Source organism: Mus caroli, chromosome 13, assembly GCF_900094665.2.
Source record: "Mus caroli chromosome 13, CAROLI_EIJ_v1.1, whole genome shotgun sequence".
NCBI lineage: Eukaryota > Metazoa > Chordata > Mammalia > Rodentia > Muridae > Mus > Mus caroli.
In genome coordinates, this window is record NC_034582.1 from 71,379,670 (window position 1) to 71,394,737 (window position 15,068).

At 41.2% G+C, this 15,068-nt stretch overlaps 1 protein-coding gene and 1 pseudogene across 1 annotated transcript in view; both read left to right on the forward strand.

Moving 5' to 3' along the window:
- Mctp1 (multiple C2 and transmembrane domain containing 1) overlaps positions 1 to 15,068 on the forward strand; it is a 594,489-nt gene that overhangs the window by 278,925 nt on the left and 300,496 nt on the right. The window lies entirely within an intron of this gene.
- LOC110307860 lies at positions 6,572 to 7,857 on the forward strand (annotated as a pseudogene).

The following is a 15,068-nucleotide window of genomic DNA, read 5'->3' on the forward strand; positions in this document are numbered from 1 at the left end:
AGAATAACAAACAATAGTTCAAACTTGCTCCTAGTGGGCATTGGGACAGCTCTGCATTAGATATGAAACCACTTGCCATGAGCTAAGTGAATTGTGTAATGCTTGGTACAGAATAATTTCCTTCATGGTGACTAAACACTCCCATGCTCACAATGTTCAATATAGCCTTGAACCAAGATTCAAAACAATCAAAGATCTCTTTACATATCGCACTGTAGAGTCCTGATAAGAATCTACTTGTAGGGTTAGATATTTTTTTATCAACCTAATTTTAATAAGGGTTTTTAAGTGCTTTAACACCCCATTCTAACCCACTGTCTAAAGGTGGGGGAGAAAAGATGGTAAAAAGGACAAGGGGATATGGACCTGTTTAGAAGTACTTCTTTGGAGGTGATTCAAATCTTCATTGTCAGGATACAAACAGTGTAGTTGAGTAGTGTCGGGATACCAAACAAGAATAGCAGTGGTGGCAAGATCCAGCAGAAACAGCCAAGTCAGTGAGAGCAACCAGAACCAGCCTGGGCACCAGAAGTACTCTGCTGTGCCTTGTTCAACCAAGTAAAGATTAACAAAGATGTGAGACCATTGAAGCATTGCAAGACTTGCTATGCAAGTACCACTTCACTGTTTGCTAGGTCCTATTTATATTCTCTCCAAACATCATGTGTCCTCCTCATGTGAGTCTGCATCACATGACACAACCAAAAACTTCTATCTCACCTACTGAAAAAGAGCAAGAATCATATTGCAAGTAAGCCCAAATACAAAGACCATATGTTTCACCAGACAAGAAATTACCATTGTCCAAATGAGGGGAAAGGAAGGTCCATAGGCAAGACAGTGGGATGGGTGGGCATGGCAGCACTTGGGAGACAGGAACAGGAGGATCACTGCAAGTTTGAGGCCAATTTTTTTTACATAGTGAGCTCTAGGCTATCAAGGGTAATTACAAAGGCCTGTCTCTAAAAACAACAACAACAAAACCCAAAAGCCTTGAAACTAGAGGAGAATACTGTATATGTTAAGTACAGGAAGCCTTACAGGATAAAAAGCTATCAGGAAACTAGTAATTGAAATGAAATTGACTGTATAATAGAGAAACTTACTATATCTACTCAAGTTATTCTATAAGAGTGTTCCCCCTACCCACCCACCCACCTTCCTACCTTCCGATTTTCCTACACTGTGGCATCAAGCCTTATCAGGACCAAGGGCCTCTCCTCCCAATGATGTCCAACAAGGCCTTCCTCTGCTACATATGCTGCTGGAGCCATGTGTCCCTCCATGTGTACCCCTTGGTTGGTGGTTTAGCCCCTGGAAGCTCTGGAAGGTCTGGTTTGTTGATATTGTTGTTCTTCCTATGGGGTTGCAAATCCCTTCAGCTCTTTCAGTCCTTTCTAAGTCCCCTTCTAAGACCTCTATTTAAAGTGAGTTGATTAATTTATTTTAGGAGTATAAGGAAATTATGGGATTCATATGGGTACATGTGTGTGGGTGTCAAGTCCATGAATGTATACATATGACTTATGTGGCAACCAAAGGTCTTTAACTAGCATGTTGCTCATTTACTCTCCACCTTTTAAAAAACATTTTATTGATTCTTTGTGAGTTTTAAATCATGCATCCTAGCCCCCTCATCTCCCTGTCCCCTCATATCTGCCCTTCACCTTTTCAACCTTCCCCCAAATAACACATGCACACACACACACAAAACAAAATAATACCAAACAGAAAATATCTCATCATGGAATCTGTAGCATGTCACATTATGCCCCACAGTATATTCCTCTGTCCACACATCTTCACTTGCTGCTGTTCATTGCAATAAGTCACTGATCTGGTTAGAGATCTTTGGCTTCTGTGACACCTTCAATATTAGATCCTTCTTGGGTCTCTTCCCAGTTATTCTGTTGTTGCCTTGTGTCATGGATAGCCTGAAGCTTTGGATCAGTAGGATTGACCCTTTCATATGTCCTAACCATTGAAGATTTTGGGGTAGAGAACTCAGAGCCCTGGTTCTGGGCCTGGGTGATAACTGAGCTGGTCAGTCCACTGGCTCTCCTTTATCTGCACCATCAGGTTGAGCTCCCTGCCACTGTTCCAGCTAGGTCACCCAGTGCTGCCACTGGCAAGAGGCAGGGTTAGCTCTCCTGCTCTTATGCCCTCAAAGCCATCTCACCTGCACTGACATGTCCAGAGCCAGCTCCACTGTGTTGTCCAGTCAAGGCTCAGGATGTACTGTCCTAAGTGCTTCAGCTTATGAGGGTCTGGGCCAGCTCTCCCTACTCTCACACCCTCAGAGTTGGCTCATCTGTGCATTTGCCATCAGGGCTAGATTCACTGTGTTGCCCAGCCAAGGTACTTTTTCTCCACACAGGCTTTGAGGATCTGAACATAGGCCCTTGTGCTTACATGATAAGCATTTTAGGGACAACTATCTCCCATGTCCCAGGGTAGCCTTTTAGCCCCTGCACCAAAAGAAAATTAAAAAAAAAAAAAAAAGTGGTGGCATACACCTTTAATCCCAGCACTCAGGAGGCAGAGGCAGGCAGATTTCTGAGTTTGAGGCCAGCCTGGTCTACAAAGTGAGTTCCAGGATAGCCAGGGCTATACAGAGAAACCCTGTCTTGAAAACAAACAAACAAACAAACAAAAACCTATCTCGCTGACCCCTCTATAAACTGTAGCCTCTCACATCTGTCATAGTGTTGCTGCATCTCCAGTTCTGCCACACATGTACCATTCAGCTTCTCTGTCTTTCCTGTTTCTCCATCATAAATCAATTCCTCATAGTGGCACTGGGAGCTGCCATGTGCCCCATAGTATTCCTTTTGCCAAACAGCATTACTTGAAAATGTTCATTGCAATGAGTGGTGGTCTGGTTTAAGGTCCCTAGCCTCTGCTACACAGTAAATACTGGACCCTTGCTGAGACTCCTCTTGGATATCCTGCTGTTAGCCAGAGTCATGGAAATCCTACAGCTATGATCCCTTAGGACTGTCCCTTCATGCACTCTAGCCGCTCATAGATGGGGTAGAAATTAGGGTGGGCCAACTCAAAGTCATGGGTCTGGTCCTGCATTGGAGCTGAGTTGGTCATCTGGACCTCTGCCAGGTCCCCACCATTGAGGGTTGAGGCTAGCTCAGCATAGCCCTCTGATATCAACATGGCTTCAGGCAGTAGCCTAGACCACAGACACCTGCATGGCCTTCAGTGGTAACATGTTCTACATACATCAAAATAGCCTTTGTTTGTATCTGGATCCTCTACCCACTCATGGCCCTCAGCAGCTGCACAGATCTCAGGCCTAGTTATGGCCTCAGTTGTCTGGCTACATATGCTAATCACGTCAACATGGCCACTGAAGGCAGCAAAGTCCGAGGATATTACAAAGGCGTCAGACAGTGACACAGATTGCATAAGTCCACATGGATCTCAGAGTTCTTTGTGGTCTAGGGCAGTAGTTTGGACCACATACTCCAACATGGCTTCTAATGGCATCACAAACCACCATGGTCCATTGAGGAGGTCCAATCCAGAAAGTGTACCTTTCCTTTCTTCAGCCTCCATCATTGCTCAGAGCCAGGGTGATCCCATGGCAGTAAGGAGATGTTGCACACTATCCTACTGACCCTACTGCTCAGCATGTGGACTTCAGCCCTCTCTCTCATCATTCACCAGCATCCCATCTCCAGTTCCATCCTTCTCCAGAGCAGTCACATACTGCTGTTTTTCTGTCTTTCCCATCTCTCTACCATATACTTGATCATCACAGTGGCTTCAGCCAACCACCAGGCATAATTGGGGAGGGGTGCGGGTGTGTGTGTGTCTCACCTTTTTGTCTTTAGATTTTTAAAAAATAAATATTTTATCAGGGGAACTGAGAAGAAAATAAATTATGCTGCTTTAAGACTTATCCTTTCTTGTTACAAGCAAGGTCTTTTCTTTGACAAATGAAGAGGGCAAAGATAATGGGGTTGAGGGAAAAGTACTTTATTACCTCCAGATATGATAAAAAGAGGCTTTTCTGTCATCTGATTTAGTTGTAGAAAGTCAAAAACCTAAAAGATGCTCTTAAGGAACTTAAAGAACCACAACCTCAGCAATGAAGAAGCCATGTTTCCTTATTTCATTTTGGTACCAAGATTCCCTTTAGTCTTTCACTAGATGCATATATTTTTGTTGTGCCTATGTTCTGGATGTCTATTCTGTGTGCAATTCTTTCTCTACTTCTGCCATCAGAGGGTACAAACCACCCTTTTCTCTAAATTGTTGTTCCTCATCCATGAGCCCTAAGACTCATATAGTTGCTATATGCTAATACACATTTCCCCCACTCACAAGTCTTTGATGTATAGCTTCCAGTTGATTCCCTCCATCTCAGCTTTATACCATCTAGAGCTACTTGGGAAGAAGACACCTGACATTTTCCCCAATCAGATTGTCTGTGCCAATGTGTATGAGGAACTGTCTTGATGGATGATTGTTTTGAGGAGACCCAACCCACTCTGGGTAGTATTGAGCATAGCAGGTTGGTCTGTTTAAAGGAGAGAGCCAGAGAATGAGTCACTGACCAAATTTCTTCCATGGTTCCTGCTTCAGTACAGACCTGACCTCCCTAAGCAACAAATTGTGATATAGATAAGTAACTGAAATAAAACTTTTTTCTCCCCCAAGGTTGTCATGGTGCTATCACACAACAAAAATCAAAACAGAACACAGTAGAATACTCAAGAATAACTCATGGAGAGGAAACATAATTAATAAGATGTTATTAAAATACTAGTAACTTTATGTAGCAGATGTGCAGCTCAATCTTCATGTGGATCTCCCAACAATAGGATTGGGAGATATCCCTAAAGCTGTTGCCTATCTGTAGAATACACTCCCCTGAATGGGCTGCCTTGCCTGGCATCAGTGGGAGAGGATGCACTAGCTCTGCAAGGACTCGATGTGCCTGGGTGGAAGGATACACGGGGGGGTGGGGAGGTCTTCGACCCTCTCAGAGAAGAAGGGGAGGAGGATGGGGGATGGACTATGTGACAGAGGAATTGGAAGAGTAATTTGGATGTAAAGTAAATTAATTAATTAATTAATTAATTAATATACTAGCAACTCTGTTTATGGTAGCAATGAAAGGAAAACTTTCAAAAGCTTACGATCAATAGGCTCCTAGAATCCTTCATGGGGAAAATAGACATAGTTTGCATAAGAAAATGTCTGAAGTGAACACTGGTGAAAGAAAATCAATGAAATAGAATTAATAAACTATGTCAACACAAAATGTGTGGTGACTGAGTACTCATTACACAAATGGCAGCCTTTCTCCACCTGTGGAGAAGCCCATCCTCCATTATCTGAGGCATGTCTCTTTACTCCTCACTCTCCCCAAAGCAGGGTGAGACCATAGCTTTCATCATAAAGAGATATAGGATGAATGGGCTGTGAAGAGGTTCTGCTCTGAGGGAACAGTGAGGGTTGACTGTGAAGAATGCAGTAGGGAAGAAAAGACCAGGCTGTGCATCCTCACATTAAAAAGAGATAGTAAGGGAATTTATTTTTAATTTCTTCAGGGATACACTTATATTCTTTAGTGGGATAGTGTCAATAAAACTCATATAGTTCTCCAGATGACATAAGGCCACAAATGGACTTAGCAAAATTATATTAGACATTGTGTGTTTTCTGTTCTTTGTGCTCAAGGAAGAGTACTTCCTATACACATATACAAAATCAATTGTCAAAAGTTATATTTCAAAATGGATATGCTATTAAGCTCAAAGCAACAAAATAAATAATCTATCTCAACTATACAGAAAGAAATGGTATGAAATTGTTCTGGTTTGAGATGAGTGGAACTATACACAGGGCCGGAGAGATGGCTGTTCTTCCAGAACACAAGAGTTTGCATCCACACAGAGTTTCACAGCCAGTTACAGGGTATCCAATGCCCCCTTCTGTTCTCTGCAGGCCACAGACATGCAGGTGGAATACATTAGGCAAAACTAAATAGAGAAATATTGAATCTAACTGGCATTAAAACCATATGAACCTAACAGTTATCAACAAAATGTCTCACTCAAACAAAAAAGAATATACCTTGTTCTAAGCACCTTGCAGACCTTTCTCCAAAATTACCACAAACTTGGTTAAAAAGAAAGTTTTAACAGATACAAACAAAATATGAAATAGCTCTCTGCATCCTATTAGACTACTATAGATAAAAGCTGGATTTCAACAGTGATCAAAATAACAAAAAGACTACTACTGTACCCCAAAAAAAAAAAAAAAAAGAAAACATCGTCAAGACAGATATACAGAAAGAAATTGAAACCTTTTATAGTTCAATAAAGATGACTACACAACATACTGAAACTTACAGGATACAATGAAAGCAGTATTAAAAGGAAAGTTCATAGCACTAAGTGCCTTCAAAAAACAATAGGAGAACCCTGCTCACACCGAGAGTCCTAACAGGCTCCTAAGCTGTGGACACACCATCTCGGTTCTTCCAGGCCGGATCAAGGCTGCAAGCAGCACCATGAGATGTGGGGCAGACCTAGTATATGAAATGACAACGTCAACCCTCCAGAAAGCCATCAATCTGGTGACAAAAGCCACAGAAGAGGACAAAGCCAAGAACTACGAGCATGCTGTGGAGTATTTCCTCCACGCCATCAAATATGAAGCACATAGTTACAAGGCCAAGGAGAGCATTCAAGTAAAGTGCATGCAGTACCTAGAGAGAGCAGAGAAGCTTAAGGATTATTTACGAAACAAAGAGAAATATGGAAAGAAGCCAGTGAAAGAGAATCAGAGTGAAGGCAAGGGTAGTGACAGTGACAGCAAAAGGGATAATCCAGAGAAAAAGAAATTACAAGAACAATTGATGGGTGCTGTTGTGATGGAGAAGCCTAACATAAGATGGAATGATGTAGCTGGGCTGGAGGGGGTTAAAGAGGTTCTCAAAGAAGCTGTGATTTTGCCAATTAAATTCACACACTTCTTCACAGGCAAACACACTTTTTGGTGAGATATACCTGTTTGGGTCCCCAGGCATAGGCAAGTCCTACCTGGCAAAAGCCATGGCAACAGAAGGCAACAATTTCACCTTCTTCTCTATGTCCTCCTTGAATCTGATGTCTAAGTGGCTGGGGAAAAGTGAGAAGCTAATCAAGAACCTGCTTGAGCTGGCCAGGCAGAATAAGTCTTCCATCATCTTCATTGATGAGGTGGATTCCCTCTGTGGGTCATGGAACAAAAATGAGAGTGAGGCCGCCTGTAGGATCAAAATAGAGTTCTTGGTCCAGATGCAAGGAGTGGGACATCATAATGATGGGACTCTTGTTCTTGGTGCCACAAACATCCCTTGGGTATTGGATTCAGCCATCAGGAGGAGGTTTGAAAAGCGAATTTATATCCCATTGCCAGAGGAAATGGCCTGTGCCCAGATGTTTCGGTTACTGGGAAGCACACCCCACAACCTCACAGATGCTAACATTCACGAGCTAGCCTATAAGACAGAAAGCTACTCAGGAGCAGATATCAGCATCATTGTGAGGGACTCCCTCATGCAACCAGTCAGAAAAGTACCGTCAACAACACACTTCAAGAAGGTTTGTGGCCCTTCTCGAACCAACCCTAGTGTTATGATTGATGATATTCTGACCCCATGTTTTCCAGGAGATCCAGGGGCCATAGAGATGACTGGATGGAGTCTCTGTTGATAAACTCTTAGCGCCTGTGGTTTGCATGTTGGACATGATCCAGTCTTTGGCCACTACCCAGCCCACAGTGAATGCAGATGACCTCCTGAATGTAAAGAAATTCTCTGAGGACTTTGGACAGAAGAGTTAAAGCTTCATGTGATAATGAAATTGAGAGATTGACTAGAGCAAATTCATGGGACTTCCTACACTGGTGGCCAGGATGGGCCTGAGGTCGTGAAGTCAATAGTATTTCCTCTACTGCCTGGCTGCCAACCTAGTAGGATGGAGGGGCCTCAGCAGCTGCAGAGATGCTTCACCATGTAGGACACTTGATACTGGCTCTGCATACTTCACTACTGGATGCTCACAAACCTTGCCATGATCTGGTTTTGTCTAACTTTTGTTCTCCTAAATTAATGCTGCTTTGATTTCTGTCTTATTTATAAATAAACAGAAAAATCATCTGAAAAAAGTAGGAGAGATCTCTTATTAGCAACTTAACAAAATACCTGAGAGCTTCAGAACAAAAAGAAGGAAGCACACCCAAGAGGAGTAGACAGCAGGAATAATAAAACTGAGGGCTAAAATCAATAAAATAGAAACAAAGAATCAATGAAACAAAGAGTTGGTTCCTCGAGAACATCAACAAGTTAGACAAACCCTTATCCAAACTAACTAAAATTCAAAGAGAGTATATCCAAATTAACAAAATCAGAAAGGAAAAGGAGGACATAACAACAGAGACAGGAGATCCAAAGAATCAATAGATAATACTTTAGAAATCTATACTCAATAAAATTGGAAAATCTGAAAATGTAAAAGTCAATAAATGTATACCATTTATTGAGAGATACCAATTACCATGTAAAATCAGGATCAGATAAATTAAATAGACCTATAACCCCTAAAAAAAAAAAATAAGAAAGAAAGAAAAGAGACATTAAAAGTCTCCCAACCAAAACCAGCCCAGGACCAGATGATTTTACTACAGAATTTAACTAGACTTTCAAAGAATACTTTAATACCAGTATTCCTAAAATGATTTCACTAAATAGAAACAGAAGGAACATCCCCAAACTCACTTTATGAAGCCATAGTTACCCTGATACCCAAACCACACTAAGATTAAACAAAGAAAGAGAATTACAGGCCAATTTTCCTTATGAAAATAGATACAGAAATACTCAATAAAATATTCACAAACTAAACCTAAGAACACATCAAAAAGATGATTTACCATAACCAAGTAAGCTTTATCTCAGAGATGCAGGGATCTTTCAATGAGAGACCCTAGTGGGGAGACCTCCACTCGAGTCCTGAGATGGCGCACACCCAAGGAATCACAAGAAACAGTCTTGATACAAACACACGAGGCAGTTTAATGAATGGAGCTCCGAGTCAACACGTATCTCACGCAGGAGACAGGGGAGTCGACCCTAAGGCTCAAAAGTTAGGGGTTTATATAGGAAAGGAGTGGGGGATAGGGGAAATTGGCACAGTTACACACAAGTGGGCAGCTTAAACATCAGCAAGCAGTATGTGACAGTAACTCTAAAGGGAGGGTGTTTATCTTTGTTGGCAGGACAATCTGGCTAAACTCAAACCATACGAGCAGGTGGCCCATTATTCATCTGAGCTTGTCAGGAGATTGTCCTTGCATGCCTTTCTTATCTCAATGACTAGTTGGCTCCTGGGATGACTTTACAGCCTTTGTGTCGGCCTGACTCTCTTATCTTTATAGCTTTAAGTCTGTAAACCTTCTGACTAGGACTTTGAATAAACCTTCTGGCTAGGGCTTTGAAGCCTTGAATTTAGTTTTCTTTCTTTCATCAACATATGAAAATCCATCAATGTAATCCACTATAAGAACAAACAAAAAGAAAAAAAATGATGTTGAAAAAGTCTGTGGCGAAAACCAAAACCCCTTCATGATAAAAATATGGAAGAGAGTAGGGATACAAGGAAGATGGCATAACATAATAAAGGCAATTTTTAAAGCATTTTAAATAATTTTTAAAATTTTATAAGCAAACCTGTAGCCAACATCAAATTAAATGGATGGTAACCAAGACTGCTCAGTCAGTCAACAAGGTCTCAAGGGAGGAAGGAGAGAGGGTTAAAGAAAGAAAAGACAATTAGACAATACTATAGTACGACTCTAGCAAGTGGTGAAGCAAATTTCTTCATTTTTTTCCCAAACTGATTTTATACAAATATAAGTACATGCATAGAATATGGTCAGTTCTAGGTCAAGGAACAAACAAGGCATAAACAAAATAGTCAAGGAACAAAAACAAGGCATAAAGAAAGGTTCCATGCCATTCAGGGACTTAATCAAGATGGTAAAAATATTGAGCCTAGTTCCTTGTCCTATCCCAATGTCAGAATTTTGCCTATATCCTTGAAGAGGCACTAAGAGCTCTCTACAGGATGGTTTCTATACTGGATGGTAGAAGCCATACAGGGGAGGTAGGAAAGGGGTTCACTGGGGGCTTGGCTGGGTGGGTGTGCCAGAGGGTCAGTATGAGCAGCCTGAGGTTTGATTCTGCAGCAGGCAGTGACTTTCAGCACCAAGTCCATGTTGCCATATACTACCAGATGAGGTATGAGTATGATGCTCAAGTATGAAATCAAGAAGCTGATCTAGGCACATCTGGCCACATATCTGCTCTTGATTGCTATGATCTGATGGCCATGCCCTATCTCTGGGAATATCTGTACCCATTGAGCATTGCACCTTCTTTCTTGGGTCTTTACTCCTTCCCTCAAAACAACATTAGCTATCCAATGCTCTCCATGATCAGCATGCTGTGAATGTATTTGTAAAAGTCCCCCCTCCCCGGGCAGCTTCTAAATGGATGAGTCAGAGACTATACGATTTATTTGATAAGCTTTATAGCTCAATAGCTGGGAAGTTAATTATCTATTCTAATTCTTTGAGCTAATCTGCCTATTTATCAGCCAAAATCCCTACAATATTTGCATTTTTGTATTGGTCTGACTCTCTGGGCTCCAGGTGCTTTTCCATGATGTCTCATCTCGACTCCACTCATGCCTGGATCCCCTCTTAATGCTCTCTGTCTCTCTGTCTCTCTGTCTCTCTGTCTCTCTCTGTCTCTCTCTGTCTCTCTCTGTCTCTCTCTGTCTCTCTCTGTCTCTCTCTGTCTCTCTCTCTCTCTCCTCTTCCCCTGACTGACTGGAGCCCAGCCCTATTCCATCTTCTGCCCAGCTATTGGGTTATGAGCTTTTATTAACAATTCAGAGAAATAATGGGGAGCCATGTTTACACATACTTGAGGCAGGAGATTCTTAGAATAAGTATTACAATGCCATTTCTGGTTAGCTACAAGATATGGGGACAGAGAAATCAGCATTGGAATAATATAAGGATAACCTTTACACAGTACCACATTTTTTGTATCCATTCCTCTGTTGAGGGGCATCTGGGTTCTTTCCAGCTTCTGGCTATTATAAATAAGGCTGCTATGAACATAGTGGAGCATGTGTCCTTCTTACCAGTTGGGACATCTTCTGGATATATGCCCAAGAGAGGGTTAGGTCCAGGGATCCATCCCATAACTAGCCTCCAAACGATGACACCATTGCATACACTAGCAAGCGTTTGCTGAAAGGACCCTGATATACCTGTCTCTTGTGAGACTAGGCCAGGGCCTAGCAAACACATAAGTGGATGCTCATAGTCAGCTATTGGATGGATCACAGGGCCCCCAAAGGAGGAGCTAGAGAAAGTATCCAAGGAACTAAAGAGATCTGCAACCCTGTATGTGCAACAACATTATGAACTAATCAGTACCCCAGAGCTCTTGACTCTAGCTGCATTGTATCAAAAGATGGCCTAGTCGGCCTTCACTGGAATGAGAGACCCATTGGATATGCAAACTTTATATGCCCCAGTACAGGGGAACGCCAGGGCCAAAAAATGGGACTGGGTGGGTAGGGAAGTGGGGGGGAGGGTATGGGGGACTTTTGGGATAGCACTGGAAATGTAATTGAGGAAAATACATAATAAAAAAATATTAAAAAAAAAAAAGACTGCCCTGTGGTGGTGGTGGTGGTGGTGGTGGTGTGGTGTGTGTGTGTGTGGGAGATTAAATGGAGAGAAATACAAAGCAATTCCACAAAACCAGAAACAAGACAAAAAAGGCTGTCTATTTTTTTCCATACCTATTCAATATAGTACTTGAAATTCTAGCTAGAACAATAAGACAACTGAAATCAAGGGCATACAAATTGGAAACCAAGAAGTCTGTAGTGCCAGGAAGATATTAGTGACCCCAGAAGAGCCAGACAGGAACTGATCTGATAAACTCACAGCAGGGTCTTTATTCAAGTTAGCTCACCCCACTCTCCATCAAACAGGACAGTTTTGGTGGTGGTGGAGCCTCGAATGTCTACTTTATAGCAAGTGGCAAGCAGGGAGTACATGTGCAAGCATCTAATTGGAAAGCTACTTTGGCCTTTAACATAATTGGCTGGTGCTGGGAGTCATATCATAAACTTAATTTCTGTTTCCCTCTGCATTGGTGGTCATTAGGCAGGGAGTAGGCTTGTAACCTGGAGGTCCAGGTTTGTTGGGGGAATAACCTGGAGATGCTGGTCTTGTTGGGGATTAGCCTAGAGACTGGAGCTAGGCTCAGGTTTTGTTTGTTGCGGTGGAGAGGTGGGGTGGGGAGACTTGGAAACCAATGCTAGGTACCAGCCTGTTAGTTTACCTGAGTTCAAATTTAGGTCAGGTTCTCTAAAATGGAGTCTGAACTTACAAGATTTGGCCTCACAGCCAAAATATTACTATTAGCAGATGATATGATGGTATAATAAGTGACTCCAAAAATTCTAGCAAGGAACATTTATAGCTGATAAAGCAGAGTATCTGGCTACAAGATTAACTTAAAAAGAAAAATCAGGGGCTGGTGAGATGGCTCAGTGGGTAAGAGCACCCGACTGCTCTTCCGAAGGTCCAGAGTTCAAATCCCAGCAACCACATGGTGGCTCACAACCATCCGTAACGAGATCTGGCGCCCTCTTCTGGAATGTCTGAAGACAGCTATAGTGTACTTACATATAATAAATAAATAAATCTTAAAAAAAAAAAAAAAAAAAAAAAAAAAAAAAAAAAAAAAAAAAAAAAAAAAAAAAAAAAAAAAAAAAAAGAAAAATCAGTAGACCTCTACATACAAATGGCAAATGTACTGAGAAGAAAATCAGGGAAACAACATCCTTAAAAATTGTCATAAAGACCTGTATGACAACAACTTCAAGTTACTGAAGAAAGATATCAGAAGATGGAACAATCTCCCATGCTGGTGGATCAGTAGGATAAGCATAGTTAAAATGGTCATCATACCAAAAGCATAGTACAGATTCAATTCGATCCCCATCAAAATTCCAACACAAATATTTACAGACCACAAAAGAACAATATTAAAAAACAATATGAAAAAAAAGGACATCTAAAACAATCCAAAACAATAATGGAACCTCCAGAGGTATCACCATCTCTGGTTTTAAACTGTACTACAGAGCAATAGTAATAAAAACTACATGCTATTGGCATAAAACAGTCAGGTTGATCAACACATTTTAATCAAAGACCTTGACACATCTATGAACACCTGATTCTGTATTTTTTTTTAAAGGCCAGAAATACACAATGGGGGGAAAAGGAAGTATCTTCAACAAATAGGTGCTGGTCAAAGTCTATATGTAGGAGAGTTGAAATAGGTCCATATCTATCATCTGGCACAAAACTCAAGTCCGAGTAGATAAAAGACCTCAACATAAAACCAAATACAGAAAACTTGATAGACGAGAAAGTAGGGAATAGTTTCAAATACATTGGTACAGAAGACAACTCCCTGAACAGGACACCTATATAGTGTATGCATTAACTTCAACAATTAATAAAAGACTTCATGAAACTAACAAGCTTCTGTAAGCCAAAGGACATTGTCAGTAGATTAAAATGGCCCAGAGAATGGGAAAAGATTTCCACTAACCCCAATTGCAATAGAAAGCTAGGATCAAAAATATACAATGAGCTCAATAAACTAGATATCCACAGACAATCCAATTTTAAAATGGTATACTGGTCTAAACAGAGAATTCTCAACAGATGAATCTCAAATGTCTGAGAAACACATAAAGAAATGTTCAACATCTTTAGCAATCAGTGAAATGCAAATCAAAACTACTTTGGCTAAAATCATAACACAAGTGATGGCTCATGCTGATAAGGATGTGGACCAAGGAAAATACTCCTCAATTGCTGGTGGGAGTGCAAACATGTACAGCCACTATGGGAATTAATATGGTAGTTCCTCAGAAAATTGGGAATCAATCTGCTTCAAGACCCAGCTATAGTATATGCTCTTGGGCATATACTAAAGGACACTCCATCCTACCACAAGAATAGTTGTTCAACTGTGTTCATAGTGGCTTTGTTTTTAATAGCCACAAACTGGAAACAACTTAGATAGACGTCCTTCTTTAGAAGAATAGATAAACAAAATGTCATACATTTGCACAATGGAGTATTTATTACTCAACTATTTTTTAAATGACATGAAATTTGCAGGCAAATGAATGGAGCTAGAAAACAATCATCCTGAGTGAGGTAACCAAGCACAGAATGACAAGCATGGTATGTACTCACTTATAAGTGAATATTAACTGATAAATGATACTCATGCTACAATCCACAGACCCAGAAAGGCCAAGTAACAAGGAGGGCTCTAAGGAGCACACATGGGGAGGGAGAAACAGAATAGATTTTTCTGTCAGACTGGGGCAGATGGGAATAGGATTAGGAGGGATTAGGTCACAGGGAAGGATGCAAGCAGAGAGTATAGGGAGAGACAGTTGGAATTTGAGGGCATTTGGGGCAGGCTATCTGGAAACCTGGTGCATTATAAACTCTCAGGATTCTATAAGAGTGACACCTAGCAAGGATGCCAATTGATGGAGGATATGGAGCCTGAACTGGCCATCTTCTGTAACCAGGCCAGACTTTCAGTGGTAGAACTGGGATACCAATTCAGCCACAAAACATTTGACCTACAATCTATACTTCCTGCAAGATGTGCTGGGGCAACTGGGGGCACAGACCTTGTGAGAATGGTCAACTAATGGCTGGTCTAATTTGAGGCTCATACTATGAGAAAGAGCCCATACCAGTCAGTGCCTGGATGAATAGGAACAGGAGGTTGGATATCCTAGAGATGTAGGACAGAAAAATTACTCAAAAATATTATTTCTAATAATATTCTGCTATGATCATTGACAAATGCTTAGTCCAGTTGTCGTAAGAGAGGCTTCCTCTGGCAGTTTATGCAGAGAAGA